Source organism: Phyllobates terribilis, unplaced genomic scaffold (genome assembly GCF_046119375.1).
Source record: "Phyllobates terribilis strain yellow unplaced genomic scaffold, ASM4611937v1 Scaffold_7__3_contigs__length_470593459, whole genome shotgun sequence".
Taxonomy (NCBI): domain Eukaryota; kingdom Metazoa; phylum Chordata; class Amphibia; order Anura; family Dendrobatidae; genus Phyllobates; species Phyllobates terribilis.
Window position 1 is genome coordinate 258879689 of NW_027362767.1, and position 25279 is coordinate 258904967.

The 25279-nt window shown below is 43.4% G+C and overlaps 1 protein-coding gene across 9 annotated transcripts in view; it reads left to right on the top strand.

The window, feature by feature from the left end:
* The first annotated feature begins 1298 nt into the window (after positions 1-1298).
* The window catches only part of ZNF618 (zinc finger protein 618), a 75525-nt gene continuing 51544 nt past the window's right edge, over positions 1299-25279 (top strand). For 8 of the 9 annotated variants that reach the window (XM_073640462.1, XM_073640466.1, XM_073640467.1 and 5 more), the window contains exon 1: positions 1299-1441. The gene's annotated coding sequence lies outside the window, so the exon portion shown is untranslated. Of the gene's footprint in view, positions 1442-2930; positions 3000-25279 lie in introns of all 9 variants that reach the window. The other variant, XM_073640463.1, reaches the window with a different exon arrangement.

Consider the following 25279-nt stretch of genomic DNA (forward strand, 5'->3'; position numbering starts at 1 on the left):
CCTGCACATCACACACTAGACATGACATCACACCCTGCACATCACACACTGTACATGACATCACACCCTGCACATCACACACTGTACATGACATCACACCCTGCACATCACATACTGTACATGACATCACACCCTGCACATCACACACTAGACATGACATCACACACTGTACATGACATCACACCCTGCACATCACACACTGTACATGACATCACACCCTGCACATCACACACTGTACATGACATCACACACTGCACATGACATCACACCCTGCACATCACACACTGCACATGACATCACACCCTGCACATGACATCACACCCTGCACATCACACACTGTACATGACATCACACCCTGCACATGACATCACACCCTGCACATCACACACTGTACATGACATCACACCCTGCACATGACATCACACCCTGCACATCACACACTGTACATGACATCACACCCTGCACATGACATCACACCCTGCACATCACACACTGTACATGACATCACACCCTGCACATGACATCACACCCTGCACATCACACACTAGACATGACATCACACCCTGCACATCACACACTGCACATGACATCACACCATGCACATCACACACTGTACATGACATCACACCCTGCACATCACACACTAGACATGATATCACACCCTGCACATCACACACTGTACATGACATCACACGCTGCACATGACATCACACCCTGCACATCACACACTAGACATGATATCACACCCTGCACATCACACACTGTACATGACATCACACCCTGCACATGACATCACACCCTGCACATCACACACTAGACATGACATCACACCCTGCACATCACACACTGCACATGATATCACACCCTGCACATCACACACTGTACATGACATCACACACTGTACATGACATCACACCCTGCACATCACACACTGTACATAACATCACACCCTGCACATGACATCACACCCTGCACATCACACACTGTACATGACATCACACCCTGCACATGACATCACACCCTGCACATCACACACTGTACATGACATCACACCCTGCACATGACATCACACCCTGCACATCACACACTAGACATGACATCACACCCTGCACATCACACACTGCACATGACATCACACCCTGCACATGACATCACACCCTGCACATCACACACTGTACATGACATCACACCCTGCACATGACATCACACCCTGCACATGACATCACACCCTGCACATCCCGGTGTGACGGACACATGCCGGTGCAGCAGTCTCCCGTGCTGTCGGTGATAGTCAGTCCCGGCTGTTCCTCCTCCTCTCTCCTCCCTCCTCGTTGCTCCTCCCCCTACAGCCGATCCGCTGAACTCTCCCGGGCCGAGGAGGCTGCCAGGAGCCGGGACTGATCGCATCCAGCGGCCGGGAGAGCCGCCCTGCAGTAGCGAGGTGAGAGGCGGCGGCGGGTCCGGTGCAGGGAGGGGCCGGGTGGGGGCTGCACTGTGGTCCCGTACACCCCTTATATAAGTGGGTCCGGGGCAGGTATGGGGGGCTCCGGGCTGCAGGGAGGCGTGGGCTCGGGGGTCCCTGCAGGGATACAATGCCCCCAGTAATAATCACCCCCCCCCCTCAGATTTTGCTTTTCCCATTTTATCATATTGCAAAAAAATTGTTGCATTTGTTTTCATCCGCAGCTAATAAGTGTGTGAGCGAGCAGCCCCCGGGCCCCCACACCGGGCCGGGCCCCCACACCGGCCAGTGCCGGCCCCTCACCGGCGGCGGCGCCCCTCCTCTCCGGCTCAGGCCTCACATTTCTCTTCTCAATTTTTTTTCCAATTTTTTTTCTGATTTATTTCATTAAAACAGCGCCACCTGCAGGAGGAGCGCTGAACACGCAGAGATTCAGCAGGAAACAAACAATTATTCCCATTTATAAAAAAAAAAAAATCCTAAAACTTTAATTTCATCAAAGATTTTTTTTTGTCTTTTATTTTTTGAGTGTGGGGGCTGCTCTCTTATTTCCTGTGGGTGGGGGATAACACATTCCTTCCTCCCCTGCATTTTTCTGCAATCCAAATCTTTAAATTCAATTCTATATATTTTTTTCCTTCTACATGAAATCTCCCCATAGTTTTTTATTTAGTTTTTCGCATTTCTTTAGAGGCTAATCTGCTCCCCTGGGGGGTGTCGTGCTCGGGGTACATGTGTGCAGTGCAGTATTTTTTTTCTGGCCGGGGAAGAGAAATATGAAATTTTCAATTATTTCTGCCCAGATGACGAGCTGCTAAATGATCCCATCCCCGACGTGTCCGAGGGCGACGGGCGATCCTGGCCGGTGGAGGCGATCCTGGCCGGCGGAGGCTTCTGTCTGTTCTCAGGGCAACACCCAGAAAGGGAAAATATTTACAATTATTGAAATTTCATTTTTTTTTTTGCCAGAGGGAAATGATCGGCCTCATTTTGTCTTTTTTTTTTTTTGCTGTATTTATACAAAAATTTTAAATATTTGTTGTTTTTTATGTTTGATGGTGAAAGTTTTAATTGTGGACTGATATCTGGATGCAGTTCTGATATTGTTTTTTTTTTTTTTTTTAACAAAGCATAAAAAAAAAATATTTCAATCAGTCTACTGCTGTCAGAGGATCTCCAATTTCATTCAACCCATGTCTGCCATATTGAGTGAAATTTTAATTTAATTGATTTGCTTATGCTGGCTGCAGTAGATTGATTTTTTTATATATATATATTTTCTACCTTTTTTTTTTTTTTTATTCAATTACTATGTACCGGCGTATTGTCATTTAAGCGACACTTCAAAGCCGTTGATGATGAGATTTGTAGCTTCGTCCTCTGCTTGCTGCATATGAATGAAGTCAGATTTGCTTGATTTTTATTTTTTTTATTATTATGTGAATTATTCTGTAATTATGGTTGACAGAAGGACTTGTGAATTGTTGACACTTCTGGATTATGGGAGTTTCCTTGTTCCTGGAGATCTGACTTGATGGTACGTGGTTTTGGGGTCATTTTATATTTGTTTGCATTTTATTTATACATTTCCATGTACATTTATGCTACATTTATATTTTTTTTACCTAATGGATAGCTGTGGTGCAAGTTTTTGAAAACTTTAGGAAAATTTAAAAAAAAGATTAGAATTTTTTTTATTTTTCCCCCAATTGCAGATTTTGGCTTTTGTTTCTGGCCCAGCTCCATGTAAATGACCCTGCTGTCACCTGCTCCCCCGGGGGGCCGGAGCGCTCTGCAGCCGCCATCTGCCATTTTTCCCCCGTTTATTTGATTACATTGATTTGCCGTCAATCATTCGTCCTCAGCGCGGTTTCCTGTTATAACTTAATTAAGCAAATTGTAGGATTTTTTTTTCCCCAAAGTTTTTTCTGATTTACTCTTCCTTTCTCCTATGTTAGAAATCGATCTGATTCCATTTATTTTGTAATTGCCGGTTGCCATATGGTAAGTGCCACATCCGGCCACTCGCTCACTTCTTGCCACCTCTGATGCTTCTTCTCGTGGGCGATTCATCACTGAGATTTGTTCAGACTCCTGATAAAAAAAAGTTTTAGTAAAATCTTCAGACCCCAGAAAAGTGTCAAAAGGTGAAAAAAAAACTTTTTCAAAAGCCAAATGAAAATGTTTCCCAGATGACGGCGGGAACATTATTATTTATTATGATATTGGATTTATCTAAAATTCAACAATTGGAATAGAGAGGAGAAAAACTAAATTGTAAGCAATAGCGATGTATCACAAGCTGGAGAGAAACCGTTTCCATTGGTGCTGTAATGACACGCGGACCTCCACACAGAGGGTGAACCTTACCCCGTCCCCACCGCCCTACGGAGACGTCTGACTTTTTGCCTCACAAGGATGAAAAGAAATAAAACTTGATGGAAAAACAAATTCCATTTTTTTAAAATTAATTTATTGGAATTGTTTATTATCTGACCACTAGGGGCACTGGTTTCTAATACTCGTGTGACCTCTAGGGGCGCTGGTTTCTAATACTCGTGTGACCTCTAGGGGTGATGGTTTCTAATACTCGTGTGACCTCTAGGGGCGCTGGTTTCTAATACTCGTGTGACCTCTAGGGGTGATGGTTTCTAATACTCGTGTGACCTCTAGGGGTTATGGTTTCTAATACTCGTGTGACCTCTAGGGGCGCTGGTTTCTAATACTCGTGTGACCTCTAGGGGCGCTGGTTTCTAATACTCGTGTGACCTCTAGGGGTGCTGGTTTCTAATACTCGTGTGACCTCTAGGGGCGCTGGTTTCTAATACTCTAGGGGTGCTGGTTTCTAATACTCGTGTGACCTCTAGGGGCGCTGGTTTCTAATACTCGTGTGACCTCTAGGGGCGCTGGTTTCTAATACTCGTGTGACCTCTAGGGGCGCTGGTTTCTAATACTCGTGTGACCTCTAGGGGCGCTGGTTTCTAATACTCGTGTGACCTCTAGGGGCGCTGGTTTCTAATACTCGTGTGACCTCTAGGGGTTATGGTTTCTAATACTCGTGTGACCTCTAGGGGCGCTGGTTTCTAATACTCGTGTGACCTCTAGGGGCGCTGGTTTCTAATACTCGTGTGACCTCTAGGGGTGCTGGTTTCTAATACTCGTGTGACCTCTAGGGGCGCTGGTTTCTAATACTCTAGGGGTGCTGGTTTCTAATACTCGTGTGACCTCTAGGGGCGCTGGTTTCTAATACTTGTGTGACCTCTAGGGGCGCTGGTTTCTAATACTCGTGTGACCTCTAGGGGCGCTGGTTTCTAATACTCGTGTGACCTCTAGGGGTGCTGGTTTCTAATACTCGTGTGACCTCTAGGGGCGCTGGTTTCTAATACTCGTGTGACCTCTAGGGGCGCTGGTTTATAATACTCGTGTGACCTCTAGGGGCGCTGGTTTCTAATACTCGTGTGACCTCTAGGGGCGCTGGTCTCTGTAAATCATGACCACTAGGGGCCCTGGTTTCTAATACTCGTGTGACCTCTAGGGGCCCTGGTTTCTAATACTCGTGTGACCTCTAGGGGCGCTGGTTTCTAATACTCGTGTGACCTCTAGGGGTGCTGGTCTCTGTAAATCATGACCACTAGGGGCGCTGTTTCTGGACACTGTTGACCACAGCGAGCACTAATTTCTGGCCTCTCCGGGTGCTTTAATATATTTTGTACTAAGCTTTGACATATTTTGTAAAATCCACTGGACTTTCTGCTGGTGTCCACAAGTTTGTAGCCGTCCACTTTGAGCAATCCCTGTAGGTTGTTGTGCCCTCTGATCACAGGATCTCCCACTGCTTGCAGCTCCAGCGATCAGCTCTGATATATGGGAGAATCCAGCAGCAGGTGTGCGATTCTCCTGCAGCGCCACCACAGGGAAACTGAAGTATTGCACAGGTCTCTCCAGAGAGATGGAGACCCCTCTTGAAGCCCCTCGCTCTTAAGCTATTAGATAATGGTCCTGATCAGAATCTCCCGTTGGGAGCGCCTGCGTCTGTCCGCGGCACCTGCGTCTGTCCGGGACTGCTTTCTGATAAGGGAAGAGGTGGACACAGAGTGGTAGAGGCAAGATCCCAGCAGCACAGAGCATTTCATGAGATGACGTTAAAGGATGTGGAAAATCAAAGTGTTTTGCAGCAATTTTGGAACATAACGGCAATGTGAGAATAGGCCCATAACGATCAGAGCGGCCCCAGCAGCACAGAGTATTTCAGTAGCGAGTGCAATATACGAATTTGGTCCCTTTTGGGCGAGAAGAAAACATTTCTTTCCGTCCTGCAGCCTCTTCCTGGTTGTGTGGATGAATGTGGCCTTTCTTCTCGTCCATGATAACAAGTTGCGTAAAAATATTTAATACTCTAAATTCTTTCGAAAAATATTTTCTCTGGAAATGTCGGCGTTCAGAAATGCCACAGAGGAGCTCCGCGTCCCTGGTGCCCGCTACAAGAGGTGGCTGCCACATACCCGGTCGAGGAGGGAGTGTTTTTTGCCTTATTCCTTAAAGGGCCCCTCCACCGACTTCATGGGCAGATAACGGCCCCGGGATCTAGTGACTGGGTAATTTTGTGTTTGCGTTGCCTGCGCTTGCCTTGTATATCTGTGTGCAATCCCTAATGAAGCCCCATCTTTGTGTTCTCCGGAGGAGGATGTTATGGTTGGAGCTTTCCAAAGATTATGATCTCACTTTATTTTTTTTTATTTATTTTATTTTTCAATTTTTACTCTTGCTGCCAAATCCCGTTTCGGCTCACGGGGTCAGGTTGTTCTGCAAAGTTTTATTTTCCTTTCAGAACACAGGGCATGCTAATTAAAAATTCTCCATTCAATTAATAACTTTCTGCACCTCCCATGTCCGTTCCCTTTACCCCCCCCCCAAAAAAAAAAAAAATATAAAAAAAATATATTAAATTGAAAATTCATTTTTTTATTTTTTTTTTATTATGAAATTGATTATTTTTTTCTAAAATTGGAGCCTAAATTGACATGCAGAGGGTGATCTGACTATAGGACGGTGACCTTAAAATATATATATATATATATTTTTTTACCCAAAATCTCATGGCATCCGCAGCACATTGTGTGTATCAGATGTGTAGGGTTTAGCAGAATTTCCATCGGATGGAATGGGGAATTGATAAATGTGTTGGTCTAATCAGCCAAGTGACCGGAGTCATCATAAAAGAAGCGATCGATAGACTGTAGCTTAAAGCCGGCCCTACTTATTAGATTAATTTTGTCTGAATTTGACAATTTCTATGGAGGGGGGAAACATATATTTAACAAAAAAAACAACTTGCTGTTGTAAAGCAATAAAATAAATAATTCCCAACGTAATGATCCCATTGGGACGCTCTTTGGGTCCCTCGCTGGTCTCTATGCTTTCTGCCTGGTTTGGACTGGTCGCTGCAGCAGTGACGCCTGGTTGGGGCATACACATGTCCATGTTCAAACAATTCATCGGAATAGTAGAAAGCGATTATTACTTTGTTTATTGTAAACATTTACTAACAAATGTAAAAAGTCTGAGCAGACCCCCATAACTGAGCCATGATGACCCCAGATTTGAGACCTCTAATCCATCGCAGAAGCCTCTACATGGAGCTGTAGAGCCAGATGACCTAATTTCTCATTCACATCATTACATCGCGTTTACTAAACAAACAGAATAAAATGAAATCTCCGGGACCGCGTCCGCCATTCATCCTCCTTAGTAAAGTAGCGGAGCAGGGAGTGAGGAGGGGGCAGATTTATGATATTTTTTTTTATAAACAGCCGCACAATTCCGGTTCTGTTTGGCGTCCGCACTTCGTAGCTGGTTTGTAAGGTCATATAAAAATATTATGACATGAAATTAGAAAAATAAAACTTTTATTACTGAAAAACAAAAAAAGTTTTGTGGTGTTGATTATTTTCATGATTACGTTGGAGGAGACGGTGACTGACGTAGTGTTAGATATTGGAGGGGGTCTATTACTTAAAAAGGGGTGTCCCATAACCATTTATCACCTGTCCACAAGATGGAGGAGAAATGTATGACGGGTGTCCAGCTGCTGCCAGTAATAGGGAGGACATGAACTTACTTTTTCCTCACAATGTATTGGAGGAAAGCTGTGCTCCCCCCGACTGCTGAACAGCGCACCCTAGTTGTGAGGCCTGTAGCTGCACTGACAACCGGCTTCGACAACACAGTCACTTAAGCTGAATCTATTTCCCTTTCCCACGAGCAGACGGGGACGGTTTTTCACTTTTACGAGCAAAGCTTGTCCCTGTTACATCAGTACTAAAAAAAATTCTAGTCCGAGCGACACGGTTTCTGTAATTTTTACATGTGAATTTTTGTTATTTTATGCCCCTTTTTATTGGAATTCGTTCCAGATCTCAAACATGCGATTTATTCGATTGAAGGTTGTCGGCGCCTTTGTCTTTTCTGGTCATTTTTTTTCGGCTTTCTCCAAATTTCCTCTTATTTCTAAATCCTTTACAAATAGTTTTTTTTTTGGGGGGGGGGGGGGTTTCCATTGTCAAACAAATAAGATTTTTTTTCTTCTCTTCCTCGTCAGCTCAGTCCAGAGGAAATAAATCATTTTCTGTAATTCTATGGAAAACAATTTCAGGAGAATAACACCCTAATAAATTTCAGATCCAGTTTCTACTACCGCAGCAAAACAGCCGCGTGGAGTTATAAAATGCCTATTATTTTCTGGATGCAATTTCCAGGAGAACTTTAAAAACCCCAAGCCCTTTTAGAAAATGACATTTTTTTTATTTGAAACAAATATTTTTCCGTAAATTATTTTCTACTTCTCTGTACATTGTTACTTTGTGCAGTTGACGAAAAGTAATTCACAGTTTTTGCATTTTTTTCTCATTTTTTTCCCTCTACAAGTTCTGTCTAATCACAAGTCCCCGTCCCTCAGCTGCTATATACATTTCGGTTTTGGAAAATTTTTGGGTAATTTTATTATACCAGTTCGTGACACTCAAAGATCTTAAGAGTTTTCTTGTTATGTCAGTGACAGTCGGCACATTTTTAAATAAACTTGTTATCAAGAACGGAGGGATTGTTATTTTTTTTTTAGTTACGGTTTGTTGCCTAGGTGACCGGCCACTTATGCAGTCTGTGAGCAGTGGCCAGTCTCCTAGACTAGGAGCACAGCACTTAACAGCTCTCTCCAAAAGGCCCTGTAAGTGGTGCTCTGAATCTTCAGCACCACTGCGCTCTTTCTCCGACCTCTGCAACATCAAAGAGGGCACGGTACATGACTATGCCAGCGGCCCAAACTGTCAATCAGGAGCACACAAGTCCTGCAGGAGGCTGAGGAGCCATGTGCTCCCGAAGATCAAAGTGGAGAGCAACGCTTTAGGCTGGGTCTGCACCGCGATTTTGGCACATGTTGCACAGTCAAAGTTTCCAAGATGTTACATTACATCGCAGCACAATACAAGTGCATGTGGTTACACTGCGACCCCCTAGGGGAAATCCACAAGCAAGTCTCAAAAAGTCCATCTGCAGTTGCAGTACCTTCATGTTCGCGATGCGACCACATTCACCTAGCAAACTTTGATCGAGCAGATCGTCGTGGCCACAGTCAGCCCTATCTTGTATGGAGCCTTGGTGGCAATGTACCATGAGAAAATAATGCAAATTAGATCTTGAGGAGGAAAGAAAACTATTTTGTTAGGTATTGGAAGTTGATCCCATAGCGAGCCTTGCCCCATAACTAGTGATACAAACTATAGAAACTACTATGAGCCGGGCAGCCACAGGAGCGGAGAAAAGTGACAAGACTCTGCCTAGACCCCGTCAGAAGATTTCAAAACTTTTTCCTTTCTGAAATTTTGTAACTTGTGGCATTATAAAGCTGGAAATGAGTTGGCAGGTCCGGCTGCCGGTCTGTTCTCTGCCGTCTCTTCACTCCGCACAGTTACGTCTTAGGTGGCACAGACTCCGAACAATTACAGGGCAAAAATAGATCACGTCAAGTGCATGGCGTTGGTGTTCAAAGGCTTCATTGTGCTGCACCCGGGATTAACGTACCAAATTGTCATGGAAAATTTAAAAAAAAATGTTAAATTTGGAATATGTTTAAACTTGGCCGAAGACCAGAACTCTCGAACATGTTCTACACGAGCTGCTAAGTCTCTCAAGTCCCTGCATGGAAATAAAACCGGATCCACTCTGAAAAATCTCAGATTATTTTGGCTCTTAGAATATTGTTAGATCAGAGGTGTTTATGGCCGTCGTGCCAGAGAGTCACAATCACTGAAGTATTCAGTACTCCACCTGCAGAAAGGAGTATGTTTAAAAAAAAAATAAAGAAAAAAATCCTTTTTTTAATAGCATCAATCAACAAGAAGTTTATGATTCATTTTGACTTTGCAGTCAAATTCTGCTTCTTTTTCTTCTGTTTTTCATTATATATTTTTTAATCTTTTAAAAAATATATATATGGCATATTTATTTGTTTTATTTTTTTCATCTTTTTTTTTTTTTAATTGACGGAGATATCCACCAATTACGGTTGTGTGTTCGATATTTCATTTTGAGGAGGAAAGATTTTTCCGATGCCGCCAGGTAATTGAGTATTTTCTTACCGTCGCAGACTCTTTGCAGAACAGACTGATTGGAACAGAACTTGACCCTGTCACAGACAATTATATTTGCAATTTTGCAAAAAAAAAAAAAAAAAATCACTCGTGAAGACAAACCAATCTTCTGTCCCGTTAATCACAAAGCCAGGGATTATGGGTAATAATTTGGAAATTCATCCATGCAGTCATGGCTTCTATTACAGAGGGAATGCATTTGCTGAAGGACTAAAAGTCTGAGAATGTCCCTAACACACGAGCGATGGCCAATACTGCAGCCATTACAGATCCCAAAGTTGGATGATAACTCCTTTGGATGCTACTATGAAAGCCATATTGGATTCAATACTAAAACTGTCCATAAGCAAGCAGTGTTTAATGGCAGAGTTGGACAGTCAAGGTGCAAATTGCATAAATGTTAGAGCAATCCGATCAGAATGGTTACCATCCTGCAACTATTATGTTGATCTGTGCTCAAGAGGTTCAGCATTGGGCCATCTTTTCTTGTTGGTCCAGTTCTCCTACAACGTTGACCGATAAATGGCTGCCTTAATAATGGGCCTTATTTTTTTTTACATGAATTGAGGTCAAACTCAAGGTTGTGTGCTTAATGCTTTTTATTTTTCACACTTTCCTGTACTTATTTTTTAATAACTTGTTTGTCAATCTTTTGTCAAAAATGTGGGATTTTAATTGAAAACGGGTAATTGAAGAAACTTGTCTGTGCAGATGGGATCGCCTTCGGTGTCATGTCAGGTCACGCACATCTAAGATTTCTAATCCTGCCATCTCTCTGGTGTGATTTACTCTGTGTATTGCTGAAAGGAACCAAACCCGTAAACCCATTTTGGCTGTTTTAGTAGCCCGTAATCTGACGGTCCTGAAATCTTATTTTTTTTATCAGCACCCTCCTCCCCTCCCGATGACCAGATATATTGAGGAAAATAAACTTTGGGGTGATGGATTTCACCTGCCCGATACTTTTGTTCTCAGGGGTGATAAGTTGCTGCCAGAGGTGTCCGTCAGAAGACGTGCGCTCGGCCCAGCAAAGTGTGTATGGGGGGGTCAGGAGGAACCATTATTCTAAAGTTTATGTTCCGCTTCAGTCTTCGTCAGGGGATGTTCCTGCTGCTTTCTACTCTAAGCCCCCTCAATGAGCTTCCGAAAGAGAAGATGCAATTGAACGACACCTCAAGCGAAGTATAGAATTATAATATTTTTATTTACTTTTATAAATTTCTTACATATGTTTTTTTATATACTCACTAGCTGTACCCGGCCACGCATTGCTGTGGCTCAGTCTGGTTAAATGGGAAAGAAGGGAAAGAGAGAGCGCACGTTTCTAAAATATGTAATTTCACAATGCTTGTGGGTATACAATAGTTTTAGTTGTTCCATTGTCTGTGTAGATATAGAGATTGTCTGGTTTGCCGACTCTAGACCACGCACCATATAATTGTCCATGTGAGAAGCAATCCGTGTCTAGATGTAAACCGCACAATTCTAAAGATTGGCCCTGAGCTTTGTTGATGGTGATTGCAAACGCCAATCGAATTGGGAATTGCAATCTCTTAAATTGAAATGGCATATCTGTTGGAATCACAGGAATGCGAGGAATGAGGACATCTTCACCTTTGAAAGGTCCTGTCAAGATTGTTGCTTCAACGACGTTGCTCATTAATTGTTTTACTGCAAGCCACATGCCGTTGCAAAGCTTTGGCTGGTTGATATTTCACAACATGACAATTGGCACGCCGATTTTCAATTGCAGTACATGCTGTGGCATCCCTGGCAGATCAAGTGAATGCAGAAATTCTGTTGGATAATTAACCGCTTCATTGTAAAATTGGAAATTTGTCAATCGTAAATGGGAAACATTGAAATGGAATCGTAAAACATTTTGTATAGCCTGTGTTGCTTTTACGTCCCAACAGATGGTATATAAAAACATGCGTGTATTCGAATTCAACGTTGTGTCAAAATTTCAAAGCAATCGGTGACAAACTTTCGGAGATTTAAGATTTTGAACAAACGAACATTTACATTTTTATATATAAATAATGGAAGATTATATATTTTTTTTTCAGAATGTGTTTACTCCTTTTCCATTATCGGCCAATCCCATTTAATTACATCAACCGATTGTCAAGAAGGAAGCGCGCCGCTCCTCTAAATGATTTGTACTAGATTGTTGGTGGTGGGAGGCTGTGAGCGGAGGATGCAGAGGTCACAGACATAGCTAAATGAGAAAACTGTTAGGCTAAGTGCCCACGAAGCAGAAATGCTCTGGATTTTTCTGCATCTCCCTGGCAGGAAAAACGCATGTACATGCGTTTTTCCTGCCATGTAGAAGCGTTTGTGAAGCTTTCTTCACATACATTTCTGCATGCGGGTTATCGAGCGCTTTTCCAAGCGATTTTAGCATCACTTGGAAAAGTGCTTGACAACTTGTTCACACTATATAAATTCATGCAACCCGCATGAATTTATATAGTGTGACCAAGTAATAGTTAAAAAAAGAATAAAAATGGTAAAAAATAAACATTATTCTTACATTCCGATGGCCCCCAGTCTCCTGTACAGTGCGTCCTGGCTCCCCGGTGGCTCGCGGTGGTGTAAAAGGACCTTGCATGATGCCATTTAGTCATGTGACCTGTCACATGACTAAATTACGTCATGGAAGGTCCTTTTACACCATCGAGAACCGCCAGGGAGCTAGCATGCACTGTACAGGAGACTGGAGGCCATTGGAAGGTAAGAATAATGTTTATTTTTTATTTTAATTCTTTTTTTTTTTTTTTACAGATACTATGGTACCCGGGTCTGGATGAGAGTCTCTTCTTCTACAGACCCGGGTACCATCCGCACATTGAATCCCTTAATATCCGCATGTGCACATGTAGTGATGCGGATATTAAGCGATTCAATGCAAGTCAATGGCGGCGATTACGCTGCGTATCCGCAAAATTAATGGATGTGCTGCGGATTTTTCCGCAATGATAATCCGCAGCGGAAATTCCCGCAGCATGTGCACAGCACATGCGGATTATCATTGGGGACCATGGGGCACGTATTACCAAGCGTTTTTTAAGCGTTTTCGCTGCGGAAATTCCGCGGCGAAAAACGCATAGTGGGCACGCAGCCTAAGTCAATATTTTCCGGCAAATTAGCCAAAATTAACTTCTCTAAAGTGAATGGGTCGTCGGCTTGGATTGGGCCATTTTGGAATTTTCTCAGCTCCTTATAGAAGCTGATTTGGATGGGATGATTTTCTTGCGCCATCCACTATACACCTGTTTGTAGAGCGCCGCGCAGTGGAAGATAGCAGTCTGTACTTGGTCTGGTACTTTTCCATTATCCGATGCTACCAATAACTGACCGTGTGTGGAGTCCAGACCTCTAATGCTGGGTCATCAGTCCAGATGAGTCCCTACTTATTCCAAGTAACCAGTTGTGAGCTGTCAGAACCCCCACTTTGTGGGCTGTGGCATGCTCTTTCTGCATCCCATCCTGTAGGCATCTCTAGAAGCCAGGGGTCCTGAACGTCAGAGGCGAAAGCTTTGGTGGGAATGTGGCACAGTTGGATGTTGGAGCTGACAGCCCTGGATGGGATGTTGTATTGGGAAGAGGAAGACCAGCATCCGGACTCTGCATAGAAGCTGTCGAACTACCCCTTTTATATTTTTACATTTATTTATATATGGTATATAAAGAAAATAAATAAAAAAATATATATTTATTATTGTTTATTTTATTTTTTTTACGTCTTGCGTTCTCTTAAATCTTTCTTTTTTGTTTTCTTTGAGTTATCAGTCTTCCAATTTCACTGAAACTGGTAATACAGGGAAAGAAAGATCCACGCTTAATTACCCTGGAAAAGAGTCCGTATTCTATACAGAAGGATCAATACCCTTTAACCAGTTACTAGAAACAAAGAAAAATTATCAATATCCCTGTAGCACCGACCAATGAAGCTGCCACCGCCGTCCACCCGCGGCTTTACTGATGGCGCTTTAATCTACATTGATACGATTGATTTTAAAAGTCCGGCCGTAGGAATCGTATAGTCACGCCACATCTTCGCTGCAGATTAATTGGGATTTGTGTATAGATTTCCTTCGCTGCTTGGTTTTTAGTTGGCTTTGGTTTTTTGGATGTTTTTCCTTTAAAAAATTTTTTGGGGAGATATGGACAGAATCACAACCCCCTCCCATGGTTTACAAAATTGAACCCGGGGCAACAAGGGGGGCCTTGAAATGCAAGACAGGGGAATTTGGTATCTTTTTAAAATTTTTCTGAAAAGTGGCTAATCACTTGAATTTTGTATTTTATTTTGAAAGAGAACTAAAAAAATCCTTTACATTTTTTCATCTTTATGAGTGCAGACTATTCCACATTTTTTGTCTTAAGTTTTATTTTTTTATAGAAATTGCTATTTGCGGGACGGACGTTTTTTTTCTTTTTTCTACTGTATTAAATGAGAAAATATGACTTCCCGTTGACAGGCGCACTTTTAAAAGCCGCATCTCAGAATTACCTTTGAGGTTCACTCGTGCCGGCAGCGAGCCGTGACTGCCATTCAACGCTCTTCTTACAACGATCATTAATTATTTTCTCAGCCTAAGAATAGGGCGGCCGGACGCAAATATCATTACCACAGAAACACAAATGCAAATTGACGACCCAGATTTTTTTTTCATTTTTTTTTTTAGCCAAGAACAAAGGTAGACTCCATCAATAGCGAGATGAGGCCGAGTAGGAGGCAAAGGACTGTCTTCACGTGCATGAGCAGGCTTCTCACACTGGACAAGGGTTTCTGATGAAAAAGATATGAAAAATGGTCATGGGTGGGGAGAGGGGTTCTCAAGATGTCAAACGGGGTCCATAGTAACAAGGTGATGACTGCCAGTCTGGCCGGCTCTCGTCCAGTTGCACAGAGTGTATGGTCTATATACAATGGCCCTTGTCCTCAAGCAGCCAAAAGCAAAATAAGTATTGTCGGTATAGTTGACAGTTTTGCAAGGAATGTGTGATGGAATTGCAGGCTTGGTGGCCCATTGGGTTCAAAGTTGGCTGTTTGGTGGGCTGAATGAGAGGCAGTTGGAGTTATTGGGGTGCATTGAGGCAATACTGGTTGCAATAGGGTTCAATAAAATCCATTCATTTGGCTGAACGAGAGGCAGTCACTTGTGGCATGGGGATGTGTAATTGGTATCCCATTGGGCTAGATGAGCAACAAGAATTGGGAGCCTATTAGGCTGTGTAGGGAACCAGGGCTGTGAAGTTGGAATCTGTGTCCATTTTGGTGGAGTCGGTATAAAATGGACCAACTCCTAAAATATATAATAAATTGGGTACAGTAGTTCAATGCAGTTTGTGGGGAATATTTTTTTTCATAAGAATTTAGGAAAGTTATGAAATGTCCTATAAATGTCTGTTCTGTTCCTGGTCTCAGGATCTAGACTTTTAGCTGAGATGAATCTGTGCTACAGTAAATTTATCACTTAAACATGAGCCATGTATGAGGGAGTCGGAGTTGGAGTCTGTGTCATGGAAATTGAGGATTCGGAGTTGGAGTCGTAGGTTTGGCTTACCAACTCCACAGCCCTGCAGGGAACAGTCACAAATGGTCCATTGGGCTGCATGGGAGACAGTCACAGGTGACTAGTTGGGCTGAATGAGGACAGCTACTTGTGGCTCATTAGTGACTTGTTGGGTTGGATGGAGACTGTCTTCGGTGGCCCATTCGGTTGTATGAAGACGGTCATTGGTGACCCTTCGGGTTACTTGGAGAAAGTCAATGGTGTCCCGTTGGGTTGCATGGAGACTGTCTTCAGTGTCCCGTTGGGTTGCATGGAGACTGTCTTCGGTGGCATTTTATGCTTCTAAGGGACAGTGATTGAGGTGTTTCGTCCTCCTTACCACTCCCCACAATAAGGCCATTCTTACTATCGTGGAGCAGATGACTATCAATGGGTTCCCGGCCATCTCATAGCCTTGTCCAGAGATGATGGCACCTCCTGGTCGTATATTCAGTAACCCGCCCATCACTCTGTAATAATCGCCAGTACTGTGTCCTTCTAGGCGAGTGGTGGAGGGGGGCGGCTGCTCTACAAGCTGATTAGTTTCTCACTCTGAATAATGCTGTCACCTTCTCCATCGGCCGCTGTATTATTGTGTCTATTCCGGCGTCGTAACTCAGAGCACTTGTGACAAAAGAGACATCAGTAATGTGGATCTGGGAACGCACTTGACAGCTGCTGTGTAAAGCGCGCCGTTGCATTCCGTGCGCCGCAATCTCGCACATTTGGAAATTGTTTACAAATGATTTGGCAACATTCAGGATATTCCTGTCTTGTCCTTTACAAGCTCTTTATTTGCATATAAATGAGTTTTCTCAGCTGCACATTAGTGACATTACAGGAACAAGTACAATTAGAATCTCAGTTGTTGTTTTTTTTTCCATTTTTCCCTCCTCTAAAATCTCCGCTCCTGATTTCACGTCTCAGATTTATTAAGTTTTGGAACAACTAATTTAATTCTGTTAAGACGCTTAAAGGGATCGTCCACGATCTTCTTTCTGTGTCTCTTGCGTTCCTTTATTCTGAAGTCAGACACTCGTGTTTAAGGTAAACGCTCCGCAATGGCCGGACCGACCGCACGTCTCCTTACTTATTTCCATATGTGGTTTCTCTGTTGGTAATAGGTCGGTGACTGCTGCAGCCAATCGGCGACCGCTGATCGGCTGCGTCTTTAACAGTTTTGTCTGACCAAAGAGCAACTTTTCTTTTTCTTTGTAGATAATGAAGGGGGAGGGTGTACAAATCTTTTTAAACAGGACTTCATTCTGCCACGTGAGACGCGCTGGTTTTGGCGGTGGTACTTGGGGAGACTTTATTTTTTGTGGCTACATCATAAGAACAGTAATCAAACACAAAGCAAAAAGGCTGACCAAGGTAAACCTCTACCAAACCATCTGGTCAGCTGAGGTGTATGGAGGCCTCCCAGGAGGAGGAAGGATCGAGCATGCTGGATTTCAATATGCCCAATACTTTTTTTCCCACGGCCAGTAATGAGCTACTAGAGGAGTGAAAACATTAGTCAACTTGTATGTGTACGGCCATGTGAAATGAAAAAGAAAAGCCATACTCCACGTCCTCCTCTTTTTCTAACTCTTCCTGGGTCCTCTGGGCCCTCTGGACACTGGCAGGTCACAGCTCAGGACAGTAATTATCATTTTCTGTCATTTCCTGTGAATCAAAATGGAATAAGATCAGAGGGGACCTAAAGCATCGGGGTAATAGTGGCGAAGGAAGGGGAAGACCCCGATTCCTTGTGAGCTTAGGACCATTTCTGCCGTCAGTTACCCAAGGGATTTTTCTCCTGCCCAGTTGTGCTTGGCCTGAAGCGTTTCAGGTAGGAAATAATAGTGGATAAATATCAGCGATGTGTGGATATCTGCGTTTCTGGCACACGATTCACATCCCGGAGCATTTCCAGGTCTGAACCTCGGGTGACTAATTCTACGATACTTTGGAAGTAGAACCACAGTGAGAAATCACCGCCAAGTTCACTTCCCGTGTGATTCTTGTAACCGGCTTCTGTCTGTTTACTCGCCAGCTCAGTGATTAGGAAAATGTGTGCCATGTCCACGCCAGGAGAGGCGAGAGACTCCCCTGTGCCGAGCCGCAGGTTCCTATATAAATGACTGCAGGGTTACGTTACACTCTCGACCTCCGGCCGCGGAGGAGATCGCCGGTAGCACTCTGCCATTTCCTTATTGATCTTCGCTCTTCAATTTGCATTACTTTGTTTATGCAAGTAAAACGTGGCAGATCTTCCTCCTTCAGGGTGATTGCATTCATTTTAAGAAATTCATTTTTGCTATTTATTTTTTTGTAATTTTTATATTTTGTAAATAATAGGCTGCATACCCTGCTGGTAGACCCTCGACACTCAGGAAAGAATGGAGGCTGCTTGAGTGGTATCAACTATTTTTGCCAATGGCTACAGAAAGGAAATCTGACCCGACCATAGTACTACATACAGTGGCGACCAAAAGTTTTGCATTTATTTTTAAAGTGTGATTACGTCTGTCTGGTTGTTGTGATGCCATTTCCCTTGTGATGAATTGAAAGTGCATGAAGTTGTCATCATACAAGACCTTAATTTTAACCAAAATGCTTTTGAATATAGGCATGGTCATTTAATTAAAGAAAACTGACTACCAAAAGTTTTGCATCTACTATTTATTGATCACAACATAGAGAGTAATTCATGGCTTACAATGCCATAACTTAGTATTTTGTAACATAACCTCTTGCTTTATTTACTGCACCACACCGACGGGGCATTGAAACTGCTAGGGTAATTCAAGACATCTTGAGGGATCTTGCTCCATTCCATTTGCAAATCTGCAAACAATTCATCTTTATTGCTATGGGTACGGGCCCCAACTTGTCGCCCTAACTCATCCCAAAGATGCTCTATAGGGTGTAAATCAGGTGATTGGCTTGGCCATTGCAACAGGCGAATATTTTTCTTTGCTAACCAATTTTTGACTAAATTGGATTTGTGCTTAGGATCTTTTGTCTTGCTGGAATTTCCATCCCCTGTCTACTTTGGTTTTACCATGTGGCAGCATTACATTCTCCAGTATATCCTTGTACATGGTAGCATTTATATTTCCATCAATTCTATGCAGAGGACCAATGGCAGATGCAGAAAAGCAGCCCCCAACCATGACATTGCCTCCACCATGTTTCACTGCAGGTGTTTTTTTCCTTACATCATTACGTTTTCCAATTGGGTGGTATATATAGTGCTTACCATCACTACCAAACAGATTTGAACTTTGATTCATCCGTCCACAACACCTTAGACCAATCTGTCTCTTTCCATTGGCTGTGTTCTTTGTTCTTTGGCAAACTCAAGTCGGACCTTCCGGTTCTTTGCAGAGATGAAAGGCTTCTTGATTGGAACTCGTGCATTCAGCCATACTGCTCTCAGCTGTCACACCACAGTTTGACGACTCACTTTGACCCCATATTCTTCTATTATTTTGTGTGAAATCTGTCCAGCACTTTTATGGACTTCAGATACTGACCTTTTCTTTATAATGTGATCAACTCTGGAGGAAGTTTTCCATGGTCATCCACTTCTAGGTTTGTCAGCTGTTCCATAACCTTATTTTTCTTTAATATATGTGACACTTGACTCTGAGAACAGTTGAATTCCTAAGCTACCGTATTTTTCGGACCATAAGACGCACAGGACCATAAGACGCACCCCAAATTTTGCGGTGGAATATAGGAACACTTTATGATGGGGGTCCGTCTTATAGTCTGAATAGGTATCTTACCTGGGGGGCGGTGGAGCGAGGTTCACAGGAGGCTGGGTCCTTCAGGAAGCTGGTGCTCCAGCAGCGGGGAGTTGCGATGGTGGTGGAGCAGGATCGCAGAGCCCTCCGTTCCCTCCCTCAGGAACCTGGTGGCTGCAGCAGAAGAGGTGGGATGGCTGAGGCCTGGAGCCGATGTCTGGATGGGGGCCGCTGTCTGGCTGGGGGACGGTGAGCGGCGTGCTCGGCTTTCCAGTGTGCGCGGCCATCTTCCTGAAGTTGTGATCTACAGGAAAATGGCAGCCCGAGCTACCAGGCTGCGCATGCGTCAGCTCGAGCGGCCATTTTCCTGTAGATCACTGGTCTGCAGCATCTGACCTCTTCTGCCGCCACTGGGTTCCTAAAGGAGGGAGGGAACGGAGGGCCCTGCGATCCCTCTCCACCACCACCGCAACTATCAGGTAAGCTCTGCGTTTGGACCATAAGACGCATCCTCCATTTTCCTCCCAAATTTGGGGGGGGGGGGGGGAGTGCATGTTATGGTCCGAAAAATACGGTACCTCTTTTTGGCTTTTGCCTGACTTCACTCTCAGAATTATAAGCTTCCTGACATCTGGTGATAAATTTGGCTTTGCTGTTGTTTTAACCTAAAAACACACACACACAAAAAAATTTAGGCAAAATTCGATTATCCATGACGAAATATGCAAAACATTTGGGCCAGCAAATGAAAACTAACACATAAAGGGATAAAACAATGTCAAACACAATTTTCGTCCTTATAGCTGAGAAACATTTTCTTCCGGTTTACTAAAATCATCAGGAAAATGGCATCACAACAACCAGACAGAAGTAATCACACTTAAAAAGCAAAACTTTTGGTCGCCACTGTAGTATGTCTGAACTGCTCTCCTATTTGTCCACATACATCACCCTGGTGGATGCGTCATCTCTTCCGATACAATCTGCCATGATCATCGGAGGATTCCCGATTTACAAGTGCTTCTCACAAAATTAGAATATCATCAAAAAGTTTATTTATTTCAGTTCTTCAATTTAAAAAGTGAAACTCGTATATTATATAGAGTCATTACAAACAGAGTGATCTATTTCAAGTGTTCATTTCTGTTAATGTTGATGATTATGGCTTACAGCCAATGAAAGCACAAAAGTCATTATCTCAGTAAATTACAATAATTAACAAAAAACACCTGCAAAGGCTTCCAAGGCGTTTAAAAGGGTCCCTTAGTCTGTTTCAGTAGGCTCCACAATCATGGGGAAGACTGCTGACTTGACAGATGTCCAGAAGGCAGTCATTGTCACACTCCACAAGGAGGGTAAGCCACAAAAGGTCATTGCTAAAGAAGCTGGCTGTTCACAGAGTGCTGTATCCAAGCATATTAATGGAAAGTTGAGTGGAAGGAAAAAGTGTGGTAGAAAAAGGAGCACAAGCAACCGGGATAACCGCAGCCTTGAAAGGATTAAGAAAAGGCCATTCAAACATTTGGGGGAGATTCACAAGGAGTGGACTGCTGCTGGAGTCATTGCTTCAAGAGCCGCCACACACAGACGTATCCAGGACATGGGCTACAAGTGTCCCATACCTTGTGTCAAGCCATTCATGACCAATAGACAACGTCAGAAGCGTCTTACCTGGGCCAAGGAGAAAAACACCTGGACTGTAGCTCAGTGGTCCAAGGTGTTGTTTTCAGATGAAAGTAAATTTTGCATTTCATTTAGAAATCAAGGTCCCAGAGTCTGGAGGAAGAGTGGAGAGGCCACAATCCAAGCTGCTGGAGGTCTAGTGTGAAGTCTCCACAATCAGTGATGGTTTGGGGAGCCATGTCATCTGCTGGTGTAGGTCCACTGTGTTTTATCAAGACCAAAGTCAGCGCAGCCGTCTACCAGGACATTTTACAGCACTTCATGCTTCCCTCTGCTGACAAGCTTTTTGGAGATGGAAATGTCATTTTCCAGCAGGACTTGGCCCCTGTCCACACTGCCAAAAGTACCAATACCTGGTTTACACACAACAGTATCACTGTGCTTGATTGGCAGCAAACTCGCCTGACCTTAACCCCATAGAGAATCTATTATAGAGAATCTATGGGGTATTGTCAAGAGGAAGATGAGAGACCCCAGACCCAACAATGCAGACGAGCTGAAGGCTGCTATCAAAACAACCTGGGCTTCCATAACACCTCAGCAGTGCCACAGGCTGATCGCCTCCATGCCACATTGCCGCATTGATGCAGGAATTGATGCAAAAGGAGCCGCGACCAAGTATTGAGGGCATTTACTGAACATTTCAGTAGGACAACATTTCAGATTTAAAAATAATTTTTCAAGCTGTTGTTATAAAGTATTCTAATTTACTGAGATAATGACTTTTGTGTTTTCATTGGCTGTAAGCCATAATCATCAACATTAACAGAAATAAACACTTGAAATAGATCACTCTGTTTGTAATGACTCTATATAATATAGGAGTTTCACTTTTTGTATTGAAGAACTGAAATAAATTAACTCTTTGATGATATTCTAATTTAGTGAGATGCACCTGTAGCTTTTGGGGAAGAGCATAACTGTATGAATCTTCTCCATCTGTCCGGACCTCCGTTTACCCCTCGTAGTTTTTATTTTAAGGACTAGAAGGGTGAAGTCCGGAGTTACATTATTGCCGCTGTCGTGCTAAATGCCGAGTAATCTCTGCTCCTAAGACTCCATGGCTAATTTTGGAGTTTGAGGTTAAGAGTTCATCTATTCTGGCATTGCAGTAAGAAGACCTGATGTGGCGGGATTTTCTGGGGCCATTTAATAAATCTAATGTGCGGGGAAAGGAAAAAATATAAAATCTAAGATCTCATTCTTAAGCCCAGGTCATCGTAGACGAAACGTAAAACTGCTAAAATAATATAAAAGAAAGATATTAAAGCAAATCATTAAAATAAGACACCTGAATCTATTTATGATATTCTGACTGATATAGCTATGTGTATATAGATAGATTGGGGACAGACCCTATGTCTGCAGCTCCTTAGAGCTTTGTCCCATGACAACACTTCATGTCTCGTGCTATGCACAGCAGAGTTGTCATGGGGGCATGGAGTCCAAGTCAGTGCTGACAGTTTTCTTGTCAGTACAAATGCTGATGTTGATCGTGAATTGACCCTACACCATGCCAATATGACAAGGCTTAAGGACGGGGATGTGTTGTAGGAACTCTGAAAAGCTGTGTGTGTTGGGTCGGGGCTTTAAAGACTGATTTTAATGTTGACTAAAGAGGAAGGGTTTAATACTTGCGATATTAAAGGGGTTCTCCGTTTTGGACCGATCCTACTTGTTAGAAAGATCCTTTGACAATGAGCTGATCACAAAGTGTCCTCCTGCTGCAATCAAATGTGATCTATCTGGAAAGCTTGGGCGTAACTGTTCAATCTTCCTACAGTGCCACCACCTGGAGACATTGGGTATTACACAGCATTCATCCTAATGAATGGGGTGTCTGTATAATACAGGACAGGTGCTCCCGAGGGAGAGACGATCCTAGTAACCATTCTCCACCACGGCCAAGTCATGCAGAGCCTGAGCAGAGGACCCCCAAGTTTTTGCTTTCGCTCGCCCTGGTAGGTTGCAACAGGTAGCAGAATATTCGGCTGAGCTGAAGTATGTGGGGAACGTGTAGAGCAAGACCTCTCCTAAAAATAATGCAGGTATGAAGGCTGTTAAAATAGATCTGATGAGCCCAAGGGATGAGCTGACCCACATTTCACTCTGACGAGGAGAGATTTTTGGTGTTTGACAGGCAGCTGCTCGCATATCGAAAGCTGCATCAGTCAACATGATTAGGTAGATCCCGTCAGAGGGAAGAATCCAGGATCTTGTGCGCAGATTCCCCCGTTACATGGCATGTGATGGGTCCTGTCCTTATTTATCCAACTCGTATAAAGTGGACGATCCAGTAAGTCTACATAAAGGACCATACATCTCCGTGGCTGCACAAAGCCATTGTACTGCACTGCACATGAGCTCTGGGGGAATTTGAAGGGCAACTCCACTTTTCTATGAGAAATTTCCTACTGATTTAGAACCACATCGTTGTCTGCAGCTCGTAGCAATAAGGTTATTTTCCTCTTCTCTCACATCAATATTCCAGTTAGTTTTCAGGAAAACTCACATTTTTAACAGCTCATTCAAAATTCATGAGCTTCAGAGAAAGCTCCTCCCACCAGAAAGCCAATATGCAAAATAAAAATCTGTGCTCCACCCTGATGCATGATGGGAAGAGCATTCAGAAAGTGAAAAACTGGGCAAAGGTTATATACATGCAGTGCTGGGATAATTCCCATCATCTAAGGGATGATGGAGGAGTAGTCATTGTTCTTTTCAGCTGCTATGATTTCCAGCTTCTTTTTTTCTGTCTGTTTCTGGCACATTCTTGGACTTTTTGAAGTTTTCGCTTCTGCCTTTGAGGAATTTGCTGCTGCAAGGAATTTACCAAATAAAAGCCGGACTGTGAGCGGCCGGCGCCTTAATTCCACCGCTGTTCAAACAAAAGTTGTCAGATTTTTTTGTTTTGTTTTGTTTTGTACCCTTTGGCTTCCAAAACTTAAATTCCAATCATTCTACTTACTGGGAGCGCTTGTGCGGACAACAAAACCTTCATTAAAAAATTGTCAAAAAAAAAAAAAAGATTTTAATAAAAATTGAAAAAGATTAAAGAATGTTGTCAAAATTGATTTTGAATTTAGTTTAATGTTTTAAGCCCGATTATTATTATTATTTTTTTTTTATTGTTGTTCTAGGTCTTTATTCTTTGGGGGAAACTTTTGGTATGTATGAACATTAGGGGATTAGATGTGCCAGTTATTAGTTGTCCCCCATAGTTCTGTTACATTGCTCAACAGTTTCGCTACTTTTTGGCTCTTCAGCTTTTGCAATATTATTATTGCTATTATAGCGACATTTATTCCATGGCGCTTTACATGTGAAAGGGGGTATACATACAAAAATAATTACAATAATCTTGAGCAAAATGTGACGGCGACTGGTACAGGAGGAGCGAGGACCCTGCCAACGAGGGCTCACAGTCTACAAGGGATGGGTGAGGATACAGTAGGTGAGGGCAGAACTGGTCGTGCAGCGGTATGGTGGAGCGGTGGTTACTGCAGGTTGTAGGCTTGTCGGAAGAGGTGGGTCTTCAGGTTCCTTTTGAAGGTTTCCACGGTAGGCGAGAGTCTGATATGTTGGGGTAGAGAGTTCCAGAGTAGGGGGGGATGCACGGGAGAAATCTTGTATGCGATTGTGGGAAGAAGAGATAAGAGGGGAGTATAGCAGGAGATCTTGTGAGGATCGGAGGTTGCGTGCAGGTAGGTACCTTGACACTAGATCAAAGATGCATGGAGGAGACCGGTTGTGGATGGCTTTGTATGCCATGGTTAGGGTTTTGAACTGGAGTCTCTGGGCAATGGGGAGCCAGTGAAGAGATTGACAAGAGAGGCCGGGGAACAGCGGGAGGACAGGTTGATTAGTCATGCAGCAGAGTTTAGGATGGATTAGAGTGGTGCGAGAGTGTTAGAAGGGAGACCACAGAGCAGGAGGTTGCAGTAGTCGAGGCAGGAGATAAGGGCATTCGCTAGTGTTTTTGCAGATTCGTGGTTGAGAAATGTACAGATCCAGGAGATATTTTTGAGTCGGAGTCGGCAGGAAGTGGAAAGGGCTTGGATATGTGGTGTGAAGGAGAGATCAGAGTCCAGAGTTACCCCAAAGAAGCGAACTTGTGGGACTGGGGAGAGTGAGCAGCCATTGATGTTGATAGATAGGTCAGATGGGGGGGTTGAGTGAGATGGTGGA